General features: G+C 41.9%; 1 pseudogene; it reads left to right on the top strand.

Annotated features, from left to right (window-relative positions):
- LOC106611537 (GPI ethanolamine phosphate transferase 2-like) overlaps positions 1–22,737 on the top strand; it is a 146,262-nt pseudogene that overhangs the window by 79,908 nt on the left and 43,617 nt on the right.

Below are 22,737 nucleotides of genomic sequence, written 5' to 3'. Positions count from 1 at the left end.
CCATTATTTTTGTCCATGGCATTTTCATTTGTTTTATTATTTACAATATTATGTTGAATAAAAATCAATAGCAAAGTCTGATTTCTATTAAATATGGAATAAACAATGGTGGATGCCAATTACTTTCGTCAGTTTCAAGTTATTTCAGAGAAAATTGTGCGTTCTTCGTTTTTTGTGGAGGGGTACCAACAAATTTGAGCACGTCTGTAGATATTGAGCAGACAGGTTAAATAATTGCATTGCATGTTGATAAAAATACACCGTTTGAGACAAAAGGTCTTCGAAATTATGCTGTCCTTTCTTTGTAATTACTTATTTCTGTCCCTACAAGTCATACTATTAAAACCATAAGAGCAAATATGTTTGTATTGATTTCAAAATGGCACCTCAAGCATGCAACATAAAGAGAGGTGAATAATTCAAATGAATTACCCTTTCCAGAAAAAGTTTTAAAGACAAACAGTTTTTTTCTACTTCTAAGTCACCAGTGTCATTAAGCTTTCTTAATTATGTTTGAAAAAGTGGTCTCTTCTCTCTCTCTCTTCTGGGAACTAACAGAAAGTGCTTACACAGAGGAGAAGAACGTAGAGAAAGACGGAGAGAAAACCTTTTTTTATCATTAGGATAGATACAGTGCATTTGGAAAGTATTCAGACCCTGTCACGTCCTGACCATATACTTAGGTATTTTTGTATTATATTTGGTCAGGACGTGGCAGAGTTATGTTTGGTTATGGTATAATGGGGTTGTGAGTGTTGGGTTAGGTTCTAGGTTAGGTTTTCTATGTGTAGGTTGGGTGCTGGACTCTCAATTGAAGGCAGGTGTGTTGAGTTGCCTTTGATTGGGAGTCCTATATTAGTAGGGTGTGTTTGTCTGTGTGTTTGTGGGTAATTGTATTTTGCACTGTGTTTCGTTTCACCTGTGAAACTGTCACCTTTCTCCTTTGCGTGTTTATTTTGTTTTGTCGTTTCCATCTATAATAAATATGATGTGGAACAGTCAACCGACATATCTTCAGACATATCTTCCGATGAGGGAGAATACGAGGAACGTGACAGACCCTTTGATTTTTTCCACATTTTGTTACGTTACATCGTTATTCTAAAATTGATTAAATTGTTTTTTTTCACAGTACCCTATAATTATGAAGCAAAAACAGACATTTTTGCAAATGTATTAAACGTTAAAAACGGAAATATCACTTTTAGATAAGTTTTCAGACCCTTTACTCAGTACTTTGTTGAAAAACCTTTGGCAGCGATTACAGCCTCGAGTCTTCTTGGGTTTGATGCTACAAGCTTGGCACACCTGTATTTGGAGGAGTTTCTCAGATTCTTCTCTGCAGATCCTCTCGAACTCTGTCAGGTTGGATGGGGAGCGTCGCTGCACAGCTATTTTCAGGTCTCTCCAGAGATGTTCGATCGGGTTCGGACTCTGGCTGGGCCACTCAAGGACATTCAGAGACTTGAACCGAAGCCACTGCCTGCATTGTCTTGGCTGTGTGCTTAGAGTTGTTGTCCTGTTGGAAGGTGAACCTTCACCCCAGTCTGAGGTCATGAGTGCTCTGGAGCAGGTTTTCATCAAGGATCACTCTGTACTTTGCTTCATCTTTCCCCCGATCCTGACTAGTCTCCCAGTCCCTGCCACTGAAAAACATCCCCACAGCATGATGCTGCCACCACCATGCTTCACCGTAGGGATGGTGCCAGGTTTCATCCAGATGTAAAGCTTGGCATTCAGGCCAAAGAATTCAATCTTGATTTCATCAGACCAGAGAATCTTGTTTCTTATGGTCTAAGAGTCCTTTAGTTGCCTTTTGACAAACTCCAAGCAGGCTGTCCTGTGCCTTTTAGAGTGGCTTCCATCTGGCCACTCTACCATAAAGGCCTGATTGGTAGAGTGCTGCAGAGATGGTTGTCCTTCTGGAAGGATCGCCCATCTCCACAGAGGAACTCTGGAGCTCTGTCAGAGTGACCATCTGGTTCTTGGTCACCTCCCTGACCAAGGCCCTTCTCCCCCAATTGCTCATTTTGGCCGGGTGGCCAGCTCTAGGAAGTGACTTGGTAGTTCCAAAGTTCTTCCATTTAAGAATAATGGAGGCCACTGTGTTCTTGTGGACCTTCAATGCTGCAGAACTGTTTTGCTATTAAAATGTATACAATATACAGTACCAGTCTAACGTTTGGATACACCTACTCATGTAGGAGTTTTTTTTTATGGTACTATTTTCTACAGTGTAGAATAATAGTGAAGACATCAAAACTATGTAATAACACATCATGAAATCATGTAATAACCAAAAACGTGTTCAACAAATAAAAATATATTTTACTTTTGGCATTCTCTCAACCAGCTTCATGAGGTAGTCCAAACCTTTGACACACCTGCTTGCTTAGTGGGACTATCATTTGTTTTTCAAACGGGGCAATGACCCAAAACACACCTCCAGGCTGTGTAAGGGCTATTTGACCAAGAAGGAAGTGATGGAGTGCTGCATCAGAGGACCTGGCCTCCACAATCACCTGACCTCAACCCAATTGAGATGGTTTTGGAAGAGTTGGACCACAGAGTGAAGGAAAAGCAGCCAACAAGTGCTCAGCATATGTGAGAACTTCTTCTGTTGCAAAAGCATTCCTCATGAAGCTGGTTGAGAGAATGCCAAGGGTGTGCATACATTTTTATTTGTTTACACTTTTTTGCTTACTACAGAATTCCATATGTGTTATTTCATGGTTTTGATGTCTTCACTATTATTCTACAATGTCGAAAAAAAGTAAAAAATAAAGAAAAACCCTTGAATGAGTAGGTGTGTCCAAACGTTTGACTGGTACTGTATATTGTATACATTTTAATAGCTGTACACTGTAAAGTCCATTATCCCTCTGAATAGTATGAAGTAGGCTGTTTGATGAGGTTTGAACCCTAAGGAACCTGCCTACACATAGTTTGAAGTACAATACCATTAAAGCTACTGTAGTAGGTCAAAGCGTACTTGGCCAAAGCTGTGTGCTGGAAAACCTTGGTAGAGCATGGATGGAATAGGTATTGTGGTGCTCATGTGAATTTCCTGTCTTTTTTGGCTTCAGACCATGCGTACTTCTCACTTAAAACATGTTTTTTGGTTTTTAATTTCCATGGTTTTTACACAACATTATTATACAACATTGTAACACAGCAATAAAAGTTAGTTAACAGTAAACAGTAATCACAAATGTCAACAGAAATGATGTAGTTGTTAGTATTTATTTAATATTAACAGCTGATTTTCCTGAGGGAAGCAAAAAAACAGAAACTCACTTAAGCCAATTTGGAGTAAACTGGGGTAAAACATGTCCTAATTTCTCTTAAGACAATCGAGCAAGCCCCTGGAACCTAAAAGTTTACTGAAGAAAGTCCTACATTACCTGTAAACAAAAGTTATCAGTAAATATAGCATTTACAACCAAATGTACATTCGTCAGATATAGTCAACTTTGTAAATACAATTCAGGGATGGCCACAATTGCTCTTGAGAAGCTGCAGTTTTATGCAGGCTTTTTTGTTCAATCCCAGTTCTAGCACACCTGATTCTACTATTCATGGTCGTGATGAACAGCTGAGGTCTTGATGAACAGCTGAGTAGTAGTAGAATCAGGCGTGGTAGCAATGGACTTCAAAAGAAAACAACATGTATAACCCTGTGGATCATCAAGAACAATTTTGGCAACTCCAGATACAAACAATGCTGAGAAACACCTGTAAAATACAAGTACCAAACACTCTTAAGAAAAATGATTTACATATTTACAAATCAGCTCTAAATCCTTTAACTACAAATGTTCTTAGTCATTTTGTACGCAGCTGTCCAACTCCAGTAAAATAGCATATATTCCCACATTTATAAATGGCTGTATAAATATGAAAACAGATGGGACTATGCACAGATTTGGAACAGAACATACATTTTAAGTATTGATACTGTGCAAATGACCATGTGTACAGTGTGCATTGGAATTGGCATAAGTCGTTTGTCAGCTCCACATGGGCTAGCTTGCATTTATTTCTCTGTGACAAGCGCATGCCCACAATCCTCTACGCTGCCATAAAGCACTGTGTCCTTGGGAAGTACCGTAGAGATGGCGTGCTTCTCATGGATGAGGGCAACAACCTCTTCCTTTAGAGTCTGAAAGCTGGTCTCTCCTCCATTCTAGCAAGACACACGCAGTAGTACACACCACCACACTCACTGCCACTTGCCTGCCACTCTACAAACCCAAAGGTTCGTTTAAGAGCCACCCAATTAATGAAAATAAGTGTGTGTGGGAGGGGGCTGTCAAAACTATAACTAAATGATGGTTAAAATGTTTCCTCTGGGAGACAAACCCACAGTCTTCAGATCCACAGGCGGTAACTCTAACCGTTTACACTACTAACCCTGTTCTTAAAACATTGATTTTGACAGACCATTTAAATGGACAGATTGGAAGCGTTCATTCCAAAATGATGTTGGTCATTCACTCAGTACTGATTGAACATTTATTTAGCTTTCTTGGTTAAAATACAATAGTCTAAAACTGTTGATTTGTTGAAAACAGACACATTTTATTATGTAGCTGACCAAGTTAGCAAGCATGTCATTTTCTTTTGACTGCGCACAGCATGGCGTACAATTTAACTTAGCGACATTTGTGGGTTTTCGAGCATGAACTGCTCTTTTCAGGTCCTGCCACAACATCTTAATCGGGTTTAGGTCTGGACTTTGACTAGGCCATTCCAGAACGTTAAATGTGTTGCTTTTGAGCCTTTCTGATGTAGAATTGCTTGTGTGTGCTGGATCATTGTCTTGCTGCATGACCCAGCTACGCTTTAGCTCACAGATGGATGGCCTGACATTCTCCTTTAGAATTCTCTAATACAGAGCAAAATTCATGGTTCCTTTAACAAGGGAAAGTCATCCAGGTCCTGAGGCAGCAATGCATCCCAAACCATCACACCACCACCACCATGCTTGAACGTTTGTGTGAGGTTCTTACTGTGGAATGCGGTGTTTGGTTTTCCCAGACATAACAGGACCCATGTCTTCTGAAAAAGGATTAGCAGGCAATGATTTACATTGGCTCGTTTGATGTTACCGGACAACTTTTAGACATAGTACCAATGGCGGGGAACACTGCATCGCTTCCAATTATTGACCGGATGTGTCTGTGATGAACTGAAGTGAGGTCCCGCCGCTGGAGGCGCCGCGACAGGTTTACTTTTTGTTTCTATGTCTGTGTCAGCATGCCTTCAGAAACCGAAGGGGGGCGAGGAGGGAGCCTTGTGGGGTTCCTTTTGTGTGACAAAACCCGACGGTCTGGCAAAAAAGTAGAGTTATAATGGCTATGTCCTGAATGGCACCCTGTTCCCTATTTAGTGCCATATGGGCCCTGGGAAAAAGTAGTGCACGATATAGGGGATAGGGTGCCATTAGGTAAGCAGGCAAAGACTTGAGTGACAAACTACCCTATTGATGATAAACGCACATTACGACCAGACGAGATCTCCAGCAGTGTGCCAGTCTGCTATTGGATTAGCATATACAGTCAGGTCCAACATTATTGGCACCCATGGTAAAGATTAGCAAAAAAGACTGTATAAAATAAATAATTCAAATATTGAGCTATATTGTATGCTAAAAAATCTTGGGAAATTATATTAGTTTTTACTAATACAATTGCTCATGGAAAGAGATTTTGTTTCACAAATATTTTTCTCAAAAAGATATGTGTCAAATTATTGCCACCCTTGTTTTCAACACCTTTCAATACCTCTCCTTGCGAGGAAAATGGCACTGAGCCTTTTTCTAAAACCTTTTAAGAGATTGGAGAACACTTTGGGAGAGATCTTAGGCATTCCTCCGTACATAATCTTTCCAGATCATTGGGATCTTTCGTCTGCGCTTCTGGACTGACTATTTCAATTCAAACCACAATTTTCAAGTGCGGCGATTAAGATGGCCTTTCCAAATGCTTATTTTGTGGTCAACTAACCGCTTCTTTGTGGATTTTGATGTGTGCTTCGGGTTATTATCTTGCTGGAAGATCCACTTGCAGCCAAGATTGAGCCTTCTGGCAGAGGCAACTCGTTTTTTGGCTAAAATGTCCTGGTATGGGTAAAGTTCACCGTTGACCTTAACAATGGTCCCAGGACCAGTGGGAGCAAAATAGCCAATAACATCCAAGATCCTCCTCCATATTTACAATAGGTATGGGATTCTTTTTGCATTTGCATCTTTCTTTAGATGCCAAACCCACCGCTGGTGTGTAAAAGAGATATATTTTCGTGTCATCCAACAAAGGTAAATGCCTGACGTTTGCTAAACAGCATTGGCACTTGGATCAGAACTGGTGCTATGGTTAGATGACATGAAACTAGAGCTAATGGCCGTGCACACCAGTGGTGGGTTTGGTGTTGAAAGAAAGATGCAAATGCAGAAGATACCCCCATACCTACTGTAAAATATGGTGGATCTTTGATGTTATGGAGCTATTTTGCTTCCACTGGTCCTGGGGCCCTTGTTAAGGTCAACGGCCTAATGAACTTTACTCAGTACCACAACATTTAAGTAAAAACCTGGATGCCTCTGCCAGGAGGCCGAAACTTGGCTGCAAGTGAAGAAATGGTTAATTGACCGGGGAAAAAAATGGTCCGTCTGTCTTCAGACTTGAACCCCATTGAAAACCTGTGGTTTGAATTGAAGAGGACAGTCCATAAGCACATACAAAGAATATCAAGGATCTGGAAAGATTCTGTATGGAGGAACGGTCTAAGATCCTTCCCAATGTGTTCTCCAATCCCACAATTAAGGTGAGGTATTAAGAGATATAAAAAACACAGGTGCCAATAATGTTTACTCCTATTAAAGGACCTCCTATTGGAGGACCAAAAAAAGACGATACCGATTAATCGGCCGATTTTTATATATATATTTGTAATAATGACAATTACAACAATACTGAATGAACACTTTTAATTTAGCTTAATATAATACATAAATCTAATCAATTTAGTCTCAAATAAATAATGAAACATGTTCAATTTGGTTTAAGTAATACAAAACACAGTTTTGGAGAAGAAAGTAAAAGTGCAATATGTGACATGTAAAAAAGCAATCGTTTAAGTTCCTTGCTCAGAACATGAGAACATATGAAAGCTGGTGGTTCCTTTTAACATGAATATTCAATATTTCCAGTTAAGAAGTTTTAGGTTGTAGTTATTATAGGATTATTTCTCTCTATATCATTTGTATTTCATATACCTTTGACTATTGGATGTGCTTATAGGCACTATAGTATTGCCAGCCTAATCTCAGGAGTTGATAGGCTTGAAGTCATAAACAGTGCTATGCTTCAAGCATTGCGAAGAGCTGCTGGCAAATGCAGGAAAGTGCTGTTTGAATGAATGCTTACGAGCATGCTGCTGCCTACCACCGCTCAGTCAGACTGCTCTATCAAATATCAAATCATAGACTTAATTATAATATAATAAACACACAGAAATGCGAGCCTTATGTCATTGATATGGTCAAATCTGGAAACTATAATTTCAAAAACAAAACGTTTATTCTTTCAGTGAAATACGGAACCGTTCCCTGGGACTGAACACCTCCCTCTGCAACTGGATCCTGGACTATTTACATTGACCCGCTATTATTATAATAATGAATTTGTTTATATTTTTTGCACTGGCTCTATGCACACTCAGTAGACTTTACCAACCCACTCATACATACGACACTGATACTCCAACACACATAACACACACTACATAGACTCACACACACACGCATATTAAATGCCACACTCTAACACATAGACACACTTTCACACTCTTTGACACTCTTCACCCACGCTGTTACTTTGTTTATTATCTATCCTGATTGACTAGTCACTTTACCCCTACCCACAGTACATATTACCTCAACTACCAACACTGCTGTTACTCTGTTTATTATCTATCCTGATTGTCTAGTCACTTTACCCCTACCTACATTATATTACCTCAACTACCAACACTGCTGCTACTCTGTTTATTATCTATCCTGATTGTCTAGTCACTTTACCCCTACCTACATTATATTACCTCAACTACCAACACTGCTGCTACTCTGTTCATTATCTATCCTGATTGTCTAGTCACTTTACCCCTACCTACATTATATTACCTCAACTACCAACACTGCTGCTACTCTGTTTATTATCTATCCTGATTGTCTAGTCACTTTACCCCTACCTACATTATATTACCTCAACTACCAACACTGCGGGTACTCTGTTTATTATCTATCCTGATTGTCTAGTCACTTTACCCCTACCTACATTATATTACCTCAACTACCAACACTGCTGCTACTCTGTTTATTATCTATCCTGATTGACTAGTCACTTTACCCCTACCCACAGTACATATTACCTCAACTACCAACACTGCTGCTACTCTGTTTATTATCTATCCTGATTGACTAGTCACTTTACCCCTACCTACATGTACATACTGTATTACCTCAATTACTTCAACTACCTGGTACCCCTGCACATTGACTCGGTACTTGTACACCTTGTATATAGCCGCGTTATTGTTATTTTATTGTGTTACTATTACCTTTTCTGTATTTAGGAAGTATTTGTCTTTGTAACTCTGCATTGTTGGGAATGGGCTCGTTAGTAAGTCTACACCTGTTGTATTTGTCGCATGTGACCAATAAAATGTGATTTGATTAGAATGTTGTTCCTGACTGTATATAGCCAAGGTTTGCCACTTATTTTGGATAGCCATAAGCAGACAGTACATTAAATCCCAGCCAACCCCAACAAATCTGATAAATTGGCAGATGTGAGACCATTCCAGGCAAATGCTGTTGCGATTCAAGTACCCTCAGTCCCTCAGCTCAGGGACCTTGAAGCAACAGAGGGAAAGCGGGATGATGAAGAAAGGAGAGATGAACAAAAGAGAGGGTGTTTTTTCCCCTGACTTGGTTTACACAAACAGAGTTCTGCTTACGCGTCCATTTTCCCCTCTGCTGAGCTTGCGGCATGGTGCGTCCCTCCCGCTGATGCATGAGCAGCACTTGGCGAGGACGAGCCACTCCCTGTGGAGCAGCGTGTTACCGTGACACGCTACGGGGGGGTGTCATTCCCCCTGTCCTGCACACAGCTGTGTTTATGGAAAGTGATCACTGCACCTTCTTTTGTTTGTTTAATAATTAGTTTTATAATGTTTCCTTTACTCGTACCATTTTGAGGGAGTGTGAGAGATGGAAAATGAATACTAAAATACAGACAGTCAATAGATGTCAATAGATTTGAGTGGCCCTGAAGCACGTTACACACATTCTGTCCCTGTGTGTTTTAGCTGCTGTCCCCAATGACAGTGTGTTAACTTAGTGGGATCAGAGTAGTCCACTTACTCACTCTGTCAGGCTCCCTCTGAGTACTGAGTCAACAACAAGCCACAGTTCACAGGACCAGGGGGGAGTACTTTACAACTCAGTGTGAGGGGGGCGAAAACCCACAGACACACAGACACACGCATGGTCCTAGAATAGAAATAGACTCTCTCTTTGTTGTTGTTGTTTTGCTTTCTAACAGCTTTGGTCAGGATTTTGGGGACGCCATCAAAAAGCCTTCTCTTTCTAGGTTGGGGGCATCTATGCTCCCTGATATGTTATTGTGTTAAAATGACTTATTTTTTATACCATCCCTCCATCTCCATGCACTTGTGTTACTCTATATAGGTTTACAACTAGAACATGTATTGACCGTGATTTTAATTGCAGCCTTTATCTTGATCGTTTTGTTTACTCTGTATTAATTGTATTGCTTTGATGTGAAGTCAACTCTATGCTGTGGTTTGGCCAATATGTTTATGTGTAATTAGTTGTTTATATTCCAGTAGCGGCCTGTGAGCCTAATATGACATCTTCTCTTTGTCTCCTTATCTCCTGTCCTCCATTCCTCGCTCCTTCTCCCCTAGTCTCCATCCCGTGCCGGCGGCGGTGGGTGGTCGCTGTCGGAACTTGACGTTCTGCTCCTGGCGGGCACAGCTGGCCACACCCTTAGCCTGTCGGCCAGCAGCTTCGTGGAGGAGGAGCACCAGGTCTGGTACTTCCTGCTCAACACCCTCTGTCTGGTCGTCTTCCAGGTCGTCTGTCGCAAGTACTTCCGGGAGCGCAGTGCCAACATTGGCGTCGTAGGGTGTTCGGAGGACGAAGACTGCCTCCCTCCCTCCAAAGAGTGGGATGCGGTCGCCTCACCGTTGACTGATTTGGGGGTGACGGGCACAGATTCAGAGAGGTGGCTGGCCCTGGCAACCCCGCTGCTTACCCTGGCGTGTTGTCGTCTGCTGCGCTCGCTCAACCAGACCCGGGTGCAGTGGGTTCATCTGCCTGACCTGGGACACTGGCTTAACAGGTGGTTGTGCTGAGGTTTGAATAGACCGGAATACTTGCTATGTATTGTTGTGCCATACACTACCATATAGTGGTAGTTGAATATATTACATTTTCTTCATTTGAAGCGTCCTTTAGGATAATATCAGCGTTTTTGTTAGTTTGCTTTTTGCCAGTTCAGATCCACTATTTGATACATAGACCAATTCATTAAAACAACATCTTGCATAATTCTGCTTTGTAAGGCCATCGGCAGTGCTTTCATTGAGAAGCGGTAGAACAAGTCTACTGCTTGAGTATAACAGTTCCTCCATCTTTTATTCATACTCCGATCATTCACTCAGATCTGGGCCCGGTTTCATGCTTTCAATGGTTTTCAAGATGCATCGTTACTGAAGTGCAACTTTACTCCTGAGTAAAAACTGTCGTTCTGCCCCTGAGCAAGGCAGTTATCCCACTGTTCCCCGGGCGCCGAAGACGTGGATGTTGATTATGGCAGCCCCCCGCACCTCTCTGATTCAGAGGGGTTGGATTAAATGCAGAAGACACATTTCAGTTGATGCCATTCAGTTGGACAACTGACTAGGTATTCCCCTTTCCCCTTTCCCTTCACACAACACAGGAGTGCCTTCTTAGCTTGTGAAGGAACCATGTAGGGGATTACAGTTCTAGAGGGCTGACTCACAGGCAGTACTAAGGCTGTCTTCCCAGTCGGTTATGACTATGTTGTATAAAAGGAATACATATAGCTCATGGTAATACTGTTCCATATGTCTCAAGACTTCGCCTGTCCGAGAGACTTCAGGTCCTGAGTTCATCCTCGTTTCCAACATGATTTTCCCTCCTTCCTGTTAGAGTTATGGTAATACGAAGAGTACAACAACTCCCGCTATGACCTCTGCAGAGTCATCAAATGAGCAAAATGACAATGTAAATTACGCAGGCTCCGCCGTTCGCCGCATGTGGCAGGGGCTACAGTCCATTACGGAATACAAAGGAAGACCCAACCGTGATCTGCCCAAATGATGCCTCTCTACTAGACCAACTCAATGCATTTTATGCAAGCTTTGAAAACAACAACGTCGTGCCGGGTGTGATGGCCATCACCGACCCAGAGGATTGGGTGATCTCGCTCTCCGAGGCCGACGTGAGAAACATCTTTAATCAGGTCAACACCTGCAAGGCCGCGGGACTGACGGTAATCCAGGGAGCTATCTCAGAGCGTGGGCAGAACAGCTGGCAGGCATATTAGGGTACTTTTCAACCTCACCTTGTCCCAGTCTATAATCCCCACATGTTTTAAGAAGACCACCATCATTCATGTCCCCAAGAACTCTAAAGTTTCATGCCACAATGACTACCACCCTGTAGCACTCACATCTGTAATCATGAAGTGCTTTGAGAGGCTGGTTATGGCAACACATTAGCTCCATCATCCCAGGCACCCTAAACCCACTCGTTTGCATACTGCCCCAACAGGTCCATAGATGACGCAAATTGAATTGCTTTCCACACTACCCTCACCCACATAGATAAGAGGAATACCTGTGTGAAAATGCTGTTCATTGATTACAGCTCAGCGTTCAACACCATTGTCCCCTCAAAGCTCGTCACCAAGCTTAGAACTCTGAACACCTCCCTCTGCAACTGGATCCTGGACTTCCTCCGCCGCGCTATCCCTCAACACAGGGGCCCCACAGGGGTGTGTGCTTAGTCCCCTCCTCTATTCCTTGTTCACCCACAACTTCGTAGCCACGCACGACTCCAGGACCATCATCAAGTTTGCTGACGACATGACGGTGGTAGGCCTGATCACTGGCGACGATGAGTCAGCCTACAGGGAGGATGTCAGTGACCTGGCAGTGTGGTGCTAGAACAACAACCTCTTCCTCAATGTCAGTAAGACCAAGGAGCACACCCCCATCCAGAACGACGGGGCTGCAGTGGAGCAGGTTGAGATCTTCAAGTTCTTCGGTGTCCAAATCACTGAAGACTTAAAATGATCCAAACACAAGCGCACGGTCATCAAGATGGTGCGACAGACCCACTTCTCTCTCAGGAGGTTGGAAAAGTTTGGCATGGGCCCTCAAATCCTCAAAAAGTAAATGTCTCGTGTGGCAATAGCACCGCCCTCGATCACAAGGCTTTACAGAGGGTGGTGCGGACAGCCCAGGACATCACTGGGGCACATCTCCTTGCCATCCAGTACATCTACACTGAACGAAAATATAAACGCAACATGTAAAGTGTTGGTCCCATGTTTCATGAGTTGAAATACAAAATCCCAGAAATTTTCCATACGCACAAAAATCGTATTTCTCTTCAGTTGTGTGCACAAATGTGTTGACATCCTTGTTATTGAGCATTTCTCCTTTGCCAAGATAATTAATCCACCTGACAGCTGTGGCATATCCAGAAGCTAATTAAACAGCATGATCATTACACAGGTGCACCTTGTGCTGGGGACAACGAAACGGCACTTTAAAATGTGCATTTTTGTCACATAACACAATGCCACAGATTTGTCAAGTTTTAAGGGAGTGTGCAATTGGCATGCTGACTGCAGGAATGTCCACTAGAGCTGTGTCCAGAGAATTTAATGTTGATTTCTCTACCATAATCGCCTCCAACGTTGTTTTAGAGAATTTGGCACTACATACAACTGGCCTCACAACCACAGACCACGTGTAACCACACCAGCTCAGGACCCCCACATCCGGCTTCTTCACCTGCGGGATTGTCTGAAGGGACTGAGAGGAGTATTTCGGTCTGTAATAAAGCCCTTTTGTGGGAAAAGCAAATTCTGATTGTCTGTGCCTGGCTCCCCAGTGGGTGGGCCTATGCCCTCTAAGGCCCATGGTTGCACCCCTGCCCAGTCATGTGAAATCCATAGATTAGGGCCTAATGAATTTATTTCAATTGACTGATTTCTTTATATTAATTAAAATCTTTGAAATTGTTGCATGTTGCGTAATTCTTTTGGTTCAGTATATATCAGACAGTGTGGTAGGAAGGCCCAGAAAAATTATGAATGACTGCAACCACCCAAGCCATAGACTATCCTCTCTTCTTCCGCACAGAAAGTGGTACCGGTGCACCAAGTCTGGCACCAACAGGCTCTTGAACAGCTTCTATCCCCAAGCAATAAGACTGATAAATAGCTAACACGGACGATCTGAGTAAGCCTTGTATCTTTATTGACCTTTTATTGTTATTTTTTCACTTTCTCTATGCACACTCACTGGGCCCTACACACACACACACACACACACACACACACACACACACACACACACACACACACACACACACACACACACACACACACACACACACACACACACACACACACACACACACACACACACACGCACTCACTCACTCCACCATCTGCTCACTCACACATAATATGCACATACATTTATACTGACTCTACACACACGCACAGCCACTCACATATAACCTGCTGCTACTCTGTTTATCTTATATCCTGTTGCCTAGTCACTTTACCCCTATCCATATCTACCTCTATCACTCCAGTATCCCTGCACATTGTAAATATGGTATTGGAACTGACCCTGTATATAGTATGCTTACTTACTTATTGTGTTCTTCATATTTCTTCTTATTTCTGTTTCTTTTATAGTATTATATTGTCATTGATTATTGTATTGTTGGATTTTGAGTTAGCAAGAAAGGCATTTCACTGTACTTGTGCATGTGACATTGAAACTTGAAACTCTCATATGCTGGTTTTCCAATCGAGTCTTTCACCTGGTTTGCTTAGCTGCCACGTACTCACTCCCTCACAAATGGGGTCAACGTGCTTCATTGTCTGCCCATGTATTGTATACACTCAGTCATTATTCGTCCTTGGAGAGCTCCCTCAAGGCTGCAGAACTGCCACACAGACAGATGGCTAGTCCGGGCTTGTCTCCCAGTCTAAACCAGGGCCCATTCCACCCTATTAGATCTGTGCTCTGGCCAGCACAGTGATTCAAGACTCAGTTAATTGCTTGGTTGGATGCGAGAGGAAGGAAGCCTAAATAAAGAAAAATGTGCAAAAAACAGAGATTTTTCCCACAGGATTATGTGACTTGGACGTAAACACCCAGGGAAAGTTCATTTGAAGTATATGGTCAGCCCTGGAATGACTTTTCACATAATATAATTGAATGATTTGCTCCTTTAACAATTTTGCAGCATCATAACAATTAGAGCACTCAGAGGTTGTCTTAAAAAGATACGACCAGTGAAGTTCCGACAGGCCAGAAAACTTGCAATATGTAATTTTTCTTACCAAGCTTCTTTGTAGCGTTGCCTAGGCAAAGTAGACTCTACAATATAGGTACAAATGTGAAATCCAATCTACCTCAGGGCTCCTATTCATTTTAGCAGACTCAACATGGCGTATAAAGACTCAGAGGTTATACTAAGGAAGGCATGAAGTGCTCAGACATGACATGCTCATGACAAGTCTTGACCGTATTATAATGCATTGCCCTCATGGCCTCTAACTAAATTGTCACCATGTTTCAATAAAACGTTGACATTCAGTAGTCTGACTTCAAAGTGAGTGAGATTCTGAACATACAGAAAACTTGGTGAACCTACGGTACTATACCTTGGCAAAGGATTTAGGCTAATGAATGAAATAAGATTAATTTTATAGACCAGGAGAAAGTGCATTGAGTGTTATCCGTTCGAGCCTGTTGTCTGTTAACTTACCTTATTGTCTCTACAGCACCATAATGGTGGCTAGTTTCCTCACAGCAAGGATATAAATAAAAGTGGAGTAACTCCCGTAGGAGCTAAAAGAAATGAATCATATCTTTGGCTGTCTCTGCAGGTAGCATTAGTCTGTTCCTTTCCATTGTATGTTAAAAGCCTCTCTCTGACTTCCCTGTAATTCTTACATTTTACATTTTAGTCATTTAGCAGATGCTTTTATCCACAGTTAGTGCATTCATCTTAAGATAGCTCTTTGAAGAGGTAGGGTTTAAGATACTCTTTGAAAAGGTTGGGTTTTAGATTTCTTTCGGAAGATGGGCAGGGTCTCTGCTGTCCTAGCTTCAGAGGGAAGCTGGTTCTTCAGTGAAAAAAACTCAAGACAGATTTTAGGGCCAAGATAACAAACCTTAATAGCCTCCGAATCAGAGCCGGAACAAGATTGTTATCCATGAAGCATCGTACACTCGGATTCTCGGAGAGATGAACAAAAAAAAACATTCCGTCTGGCAGAAAGTTTGAGGAACCGTCAGTGAACCCGCTGTTCTCATTGTTGAACCCAAGGTTTTTCTGTTCCATTAGCATTCTCGCGGTGACACAAGTAACAAGATGAATGCCCTGCGCTGGGGGCACCAGGGTCAGCGTATCGTGGAATTAGAATTTCCTTCTCACCGTCATTAGCTGGCCTTTACCCTGTCTGGCGCTGCCCCTTTTTCCATATTCCCCCTGTTCTATGCAGAGTGGGTACGCTGGGTAATGAGCTCGGGCATCGTTCCTCCTTCATGTTCCCCTAAGGTGTCCGCCTGTTCCTCTTCCCTGACCCAACCCCCTGCCCCGATACCAGGGCTATACTGTTCTTGTGGCGTAGCTGGGCTGCGTCTAAAAAGTTGAACGTGGTCTCCTCTTCCTTGTCTCCTCTCTTGCATTGATATGAATGCAAAGAAGGGTACATGAAAATTAAAAAAAGTAGATGCTTTCTGGGAAGCTGCTGTCACCAGTCCAGTTCTTTCTCATCAGAGTAGATGATGTGGAGGAAAGGAGACGAAGAAGGAAGGTCCCTTCAAGCTATTTTACCGCACACCTTCTTACTCTATTGCTTGCCTGAGATTTTCACATTTCTTTCCATTCTCAACTTGTTTAGGATTAATTGCCCTGTCCCTACTAACATTGAATGGGTGTGTTTAGACAAGATAATGTAGCCAAAACAGCTTTACATCAGCTGTTGTAGCCAAAATCTGGGGAGCATTACAGACTTTTCCCCTTAGAATACTATGGTGATTTGATTTGAAAATCGCCATGTTTTGCCCTTGAGTGACTTCTATTAGAGTACTTGTGAGAAATGGACTTGCAGATGTGTAATCTTTCGCATTACTGTAATGAAGGTGTAAATCTTGAGCCAAGGACTTTCTCTAATTTCCACTAGCCCTTCCTACGTAGAGAACAGTGGGACCTGAGTACAGTGAATGTGCTATTCTTAGTTAGTACCCCCGTCCTATTTTTCAATGTATGACTGAGGTGTGAGTCCAAGGAAATAACCTCCTATGGAAAGATAAGGGCAACATTTTACCAACGCAAAACGCCTCTGAGCTCTGCAACAAATGGCTTAATGCTTTCAATATTACAGCCCTAAACTGCAATATTGTTCAAAAACGAATGGCTCTAATTAGTGTGTAATTAGTGCAGTTTTGCAGTGGTTTAAATGTTCATGTGTTCTGTATCTACAGCTCAGAACACAAGACGGTGCTGTCCTTGTTGGCCGCCATGTCATTGGCTCTTATCTACTTCCTGGTCCAGCGGCGATGTTCCTGGGTCTCCAAGATTGCCCTGGCCCTCGGCCTTCTGGGTGTCTACAGCTACCGGGCGGCTGTGGGCAATGTTGTGTTACCATGGCAACATTCCAGTGGAAACATGTCCAAGTAAGTTTTCGCCGACTATTATGTTGCAAGTGATTACTCTTTCCCAATCGCCCTTTAATGCAATAGAGGTTTTGCATCAAATCTGAAGAAATGCTGGATTGCATTTGTCTGTGTTTGTTGAGCCTTTTGATAGGTGATCACATCATACTAGTTAATGAAGGCTTTTGTCATGAGCCAAAACGGGTCGCCGAAAAATGTGTACTATGTCATCCATTTTGTATGATATGTTTCGTCCTGCCCCCCCCCTCCAAAATTTTTTTTAACGAATTCCAATTCGTACAATATGTTACAAATTTGTAAGTGCTTAAGATCCCGGACTGCATCTTTAAGGCCTACATTGGGATAAAATACACAGCAATACACAGAGGAAGAAAAACTTGGAAAAGAGGACGATCACTTTGTTTACCCCTGTGCTTTTGATTTCTAATCACCAAATGTGGAGCTCCTTCGCCCTGCCACTCAGATCAATGCCTCCCTGCTTGCCTGCCTGCCTTACTCCCTCCCTGCCTCTCACCAGCCCACCAGCCAGCTGCAGCCCGTCTACAGCCCCACTGCAAGAACACAATGAGTACGCAGGTGCTACTGCCCAGTTATCCTGCCCCATTTCCTTGTCTCTCACTAGACGTTTTCCCTCCCCCCAGATCCACGCTCTCCTTGACATTCTCTCTACTCCCACCTAATTAAAACCTTAACCTCTCACCCCTACCCACCCTTACCCCTCACACGGGTGCGTTGCACAGTCCAAACAGGAATCGGGCGCACTCCAACGCTCCGTATAATTGACAACGCCACCATGCAAAGTCGCCCAGTCATTAATCACCACAGGAAGTTGTTTATGCTTGCGCCGTGGTAACCTCCTGGCATTCCCATTTAAGTTGAGTCCACAACAGCAACGGCCCCAGCTCGATCACTCGCAGTCAGGCTAATCTGGTAGCATGAGGCCCCTTCATTCCTTTGTGACTCATCACACTGACCCACATTGCTGAAAGAGGGTCTTCCACACTGACTCGCTATGATAGTTCAGGCTGCATTTTTTTGGTGTGTGGTTCGTAAGGCAATTGGGCTTGACTGACAGCAAAAAAAATGGACAAATTGAGATTTCATTTTCTTTAATGAGGAAACAATTCTTGGTATAGCTCTCTATGCAGTCGTTTTTTTCTCCCAATAATAACTTAATCGTCCTTCTCCTGTCCTTAGCTTTAAAATCATACAGAATAACCTGTGACATTTTCTGGTATTTGCTGTAAGTAGCTGGTAGGTATGGATTGAGTGCCCACATTTATTCCTCCCTCTATTTCTCCCTCCTTTCTTCTATTCTTTCATCTGTTTCACGTGAGGAAATGTTCCACCAAATGCTTCCAAAAGAGCATTGTAGAGTCAACAAAAAATGGAGGGAAAAGGGGCCTTGGAATTTATGGGTCTCCTGCTGTCTCGCGTTTTGCTGTCGTGCCGCCCGTCCTCGGCCTGATGAGTGGCCATGATTGATATGGCCCTGCAGACGCTGTCGAGTCATACCCCCTACCAGATGGGGTCATCAATCAGACAATTTTTGTCATTTAGAGAAAGCGGAATTGTCATGTACCTCCGGCATAAGGAAAGACATTCTGGGAAGTAATGTGGTTTAAGAGGCACTTTGAATCATCAAGCTTTTTTGTAAGTCACACCTTTTTTTTTTAAATCACTTATGATTTTGCTGTTGTTCATACTGCTTGTTGTTCATTTTTTGTTCCCCATGTAGTTTTATACTGTATAACATTTTACCTCACATCATTGTAGCGTCGGTAGGCCAGTATTAAAACTGGTCTGTGTATGTTGTACCACATTTTAACATTTATATTTTAGTCATTTATCCGACGCTCTTACCCAGAGCCCCTTACAGTTAGTGCATATATCTTAAGATAGCTAGGTGAGACAACCACATATCACAGTTGTAGTAAATACATTTTTCCTCAAGAAAGTAGCTATCAGCAAAGTCAGTGCTAGTAGGAAAATACTGGTGCAGGTTCCCATACATTGACTAAGGTGAGAAAGCCATGCTACTCATTCTTACTAGTTCAGCTAATCCTAAATATAATCAAAATGTGTTTTTTTTGGGCTACATCAGATGTCACAAAACACATATGATTGGCTCTCAATGTGAATGTAATTTGTGACATACAGTACTGAATGTCTTTGGAGGGTGGAGTACTCCAGTCTTTGTGACCAGCCTTTATCTGCCCCTCTGATATGACCCATCCCCTTGTTAAATGACAACGTGGAATCATATCTCAGCCCAGTGCAGTTAATGTGAATTACAGGAGTGGCTTAAGGGCCAGCGTTGTCTCTGTGATGAATACATCTCCCAGCAATCCTGGGAGGCTTCTGTGTTATCTGAACACACTTGAGTTGCTGTGAAGGGCATGGAAGCGTTTGTGTTACAGCACCATACTGAATAGAATAGTACTATAATACTTTCTATATTATATCAGAAATGTGTAATTTGTGGTTCTACTCCCATCTCCCCCAGATAACACACAAACATAGTCCAATCTTGAGAGCAGCACAGGGTGATCCGAATTTCAACACCTCTGTGTTTTTGGGTTAAGTGCCTTGCTCTATGGCACAGCAGCAGTGGATGTTGCACCTGGGATCTGAAACCAACAATTCCTCAGATTATACTTTTTAGAGAAATAGTGTAGTCAAAATCTGTATTGTAGTCAAAACGAAATCTTATTTTTCTTCAGCAGCCACTACAAGACAAGTATGTACTGTCAAATATTACTCATGATAAGATATGGGACTGGAGAAAAAAGTCCCTTAAAAATGAAGTGAGGCACCAGAGTTGACACAATGCTGACACAATGCTGGCAAAAATGTAGAGGATACTTGCATTGCATTGTTCCAAATAGCATTATTGCATAGTTACGTTACTAGTCCCTGAGATGTCATAGCAATACAAATGTTCTCCCGAACATCACTTAGCTGCCAGCTGTAATTCATTTCCATTGTTCTGGAGATTTTGTTTGTTATCCCATCTTTTATAATCCCCTTCCTGTGAGGAAAGGTAAAGATTGAGAGATACTTAAGCAATGTCATATTTCTCATAATCCTAGAGAACCACCTTGTGTTCAGAGAGTGGCTGAGTAGCTGTAAACGTTTCAATGATATATCAAGGTTATTGTTTGATCGTTTGGACCTTTTAGTATAGGAACACTTGCTTCGAAGCCGAAGAGTTACCACTAAACCTGATTTATTTTCCAAAAATTACTCAAAATAACTCTACTGCAGAGCACATAGAACTGACACACCACGTCAATCGAGGTGTCAAAAATTGCTGAAAGGTCTTCAAAGTTCTGTTGTGTGTTCTGTCAAAGCACAGTTTGTACTAGAAAACAACTACAAATAGTATCTCAATTGGTTCCTGCAGTGCTTTACACCTGCCCTGGAACAGTCCCTTTATTTCTTATCCTGGTTAAATGTTTGTTGTGCTGACACTTCATTTGGGAACGTTTATGCATGCAGATCCCTCATGAAGATGCAAAATAATTCTGACTCTCATCGTAGTCTCTGAGTACGCACGCAATGCACATTGCACATTACACACACACAAATACACACGAGGTGATTGCAGGTGTCATGGATGAGGGGTTCAAAGTAAGGCTCAGTCTCTCTGTCTCTAAAGACATGCCTGGATAAGAATGAAGCTCATTGTTCATACACACATTCAGCCTATAGCCTTTTCATGATCTCCTGTTCTCAGCCTCTGTCACAATCATAGAATGAGTTCAGAATGTTCATGTTATATACAGTGCCTTCAGAAAGTATTCAACATTTTGAATTGATCACATTAAGATGTTGTGTCACTGATCTACACACAATACCCCATCATGTCAAAGTGGATTTTAAAATTAAATTCAATGAATGAAAAATGAAAATGTCTTGAGTCAATAAGCATTCAAACAATTACGTCATTCCTAACTCAATTTCCGGAAATGTATCAGGAATTTCACCATGAGGCCAATGGTGACTTTAAAACCGTTACAGACTTTAATGGCTGTGATAGGAGAACTGAATATGGGTCAACAACATTGTAGTTACTCCACAATACTAACCTAAATTACAGAGTGAAAAGAAGAACGCCTGTACAGAATAAAAATATTCCAAAACATACATCCTGTTTGCACTAAAGTAATACTGCCAAAAAATGTGGCAAAGCAGTTCACCTTTTGTCCTTAATACAAGGTGTTATGTTTGGGGCAAATCCAATACAATACTGAGTACCATTCTCCATATTTTCAAGCATAGTGGTGGCTGCATCATGTTATAGGTATGCTTGTAATCATTATGTACTGGAGAGTTTTTCAAGATAAAAAATAAATGAAATGGAGCTAACCACAGGCAAATTCCTGGAAAAATACCTGGTTCAGTTTGCTTTCCACCAGACACAGGGATATTAAGGCCAACTCTACACTGGAGTTGCTTACCAAGAAGACAGTGAATGTTCCTGGGTGGCCTAGTTGCAGTTTTGACTTAAATCGGCTTGAAAATCTATGGCAAGACTTGAAAATATATGTCTAACAATGATCAGCAAACAATTTGACAGAGCTTGAAAAATGTTGAAAAGAATGATGGGCAAATATTGTACAATCCAGGTGTGCAAAGCTCTTAGACTCACAGCTGTAATCACTTTCAAAGATGAGTCTAACATGTATTGTCTCAGGTGTGAATACTTATGTAAATGAGATAGTTCTGTATTTAAATTTCAATACATTTCCAAACATTCTTAAAAACCTGTTTTCACTTTGTCATTATGGAGTATTGTGTGTAGATGGGTGAGAGGGAAAAAAGCAATTTAATCAATTTTGAATTCAGGCTGTAACACAACAAAATGTGGAATAAGTCAAGGGGTATGAATACTTCCTGAATTCACTGCATTTCAACATTCTCTTCACTTTTTGTTCAGTTGTTCACAAAATTATTTTTGTTTCATTTTTGTGTGGCTATGATCTCTGTCAAAACCAAATCTATTCTCAAAATAGCACCGAGGATACTACTGTTTGTCAGTCTCTCATGTTGTCCCTCTTACAGCATGCTACTCATTAGCAAGTAATGAACATGCAGGTGACTATTTAAACTGTTCTCCCGAAAAGTGACAGAAAATGATCATTACCTAATCATCTTTCCAATCCACCTGCCACTGATACTAATGTGAGGTGTCCTGGCAGGTGTCTCGGATGGGTTTGGAGACACGTCCTCTCTTGAGTGATCCATTGTGCTTCACTCTCCAGATGGTAGGGCCGGGACGACACCAGTATCGGAATATATTTTTCCATGGCAAAAATGAAAACACGAAGCAGACACGTCTATTTGGTCCTTTAAAAAAAACTATTTTATGAAAAATAGTGTGTGCTATAGCTTGGAAAATAAATAAATATGACTGTGGATGATTACATAATGATGTTTGTTTCCAACATTAGGGCTGTTTTCCTGAAGAAGTTTGGTATTTCATTAGGATCCCCATTAGCTTTTGCAAAAGCAGCAGCTACTCTTCCTGGGGTCCACACAAAACATAAGACATGACATAATACAGAACATTAATAGACAAGAACAGCTCAAGGGCAGAACTACACTAACAAGTATCGCGATGCTGGTATCGTCCCGGCCCTACTAGATGGCTGTTCTGGCTTTTTTGATGACTGACGTCAGGAC

Source organism: Salmo salar, chromosome ssa09 (assembly GCF_905237065.1).
Source record: "Salmo salar chromosome ssa09, Ssal_v3.1, whole genome shotgun sequence".
Classification (NCBI taxonomy): Eukaryota; Metazoa; Chordata; class Actinopteri; order Salmoniformes; family Salmonidae; genus Salmo; species Salmo salar.
The sequence above is the reverse complement of the archived record's forward strand: the minus strand, read 5'-3'. Positions and strand labels throughout refer to the sequence as shown.